The sequence below is a fragment of the Palaemon carinicauda genome, chromosome 12, assembly GCF_036898095.1.
Source record: "Palaemon carinicauda isolate YSFRI2023 chromosome 12, ASM3689809v2, whole genome shotgun sequence".
Classification (NCBI taxonomy): Eukaryota; Metazoa; Arthropoda; class Malacostraca; order Decapoda; family Palaemonidae; genus Palaemon; species Palaemon carinicauda.
The window spans coordinates 146,020,818-146,022,094 of record NC_090736.1 but is presented as its reverse complement, the minus strand read 5'-3'; positions in this window follow the sequence as shown (position 1 = coordinate 146,022,094).

Genomic DNA, 1,277 nt, shown 5'->3' with positions numbered 1-1,277 from the left:
CTACAACCCTAGTTGGAAAAGCAAGATGCTATAAGCCCAGGGGCTCCAACAGGGAAAAATAGCCCAGTGAGGAAAGGAAATAAGGAAATAAATAAATGAAGAGAACAAAATTAACAATAAATCATTCTAAAAAAAGTAACAACGTCAAAACAGACATGTCATATATAAACTATTAACATAAAAAACAAACATGTTGCATCGTCTATGTGCTAAATATTAATGCTTAGAAAATGATTCGCGTAAAAATATTTGGTTTCTTTGACAAACGCAGACAATAAAATCATAATCATTAGTATAGATTTTTCCTTCATGGCACTACGAAAGAAACTGGATTCCACTGTGGAATGCCAAGTCACCTCTTCATTGAAAACGACTCTCCAATTCATTCATTTGGGAGACTTATCTAAAATGACAATACTCTTCCTTGTCTGTTGGAACTTCCGAAGTTGAAACCTGTTGCAAATACATTCCGATCGAATATGGTGATGTATGTCTTGTTTAACGTTTCTTACTGATCCTAAAGTGCTTTATAATTCTATATCATCTCTCATTTATGGTTTATTTGTTATTTATTTATTAACTTTTCGCAATCCCTGTTTAGATTTCAATTATAGGAGTATCAGTCTTCCACTTCGACAGGACTAAATCTACTGCAATAAGTCTGATAAATAATTCCAGGCTTCTCTCTCTCTCTCTCTCTCTCTCTCTCTCTCTCTCTCTCTCTCTCTCTCTCTCTCTCTCTCTCTCCCTAAATGCTTAAACTAAATCGCTCTACCAAAGAGCAAATGGAGTCTCCGCGGATGGACTAAAAAGTCTTGACATCCAAAATCCTTGTAATACTCTCTCTCTCTCTCTCTCTCTCTCTCTCTCTCTCTCTCTCTCTCTCTCTCTCTCTCTCTCTCTCTCTCTAAATGCTTAAACTAAATTGCTCTGCCACAGAGCAAATAGAGTATCCGAGGATGGACTAAAAAGTCTTTGAGACATCCAAAATCCTTGTAACTCCTTGTAACTCTCTCTCTCTCTCTCTCTCTCTCTCTCTCTCTCTCTCTCTCTCTCTCTCTCTCTCTCTCTCTCTCTCTCTCTCTCTCTTTCCTGCTGAATCATTGGCTTAACTTTGACCATAGAACCGACTGATTTTATCAAGAGCGGCAACCCTTAAATTGTGATAAAACACTTTAAAAAAAGAAAAAACATTGTATACACTTGATTAGATAGAATTTAATAAAAATTAGGTTTCAGAATAGAACGTAAACATACCAAAACATTAATGGCAAAGC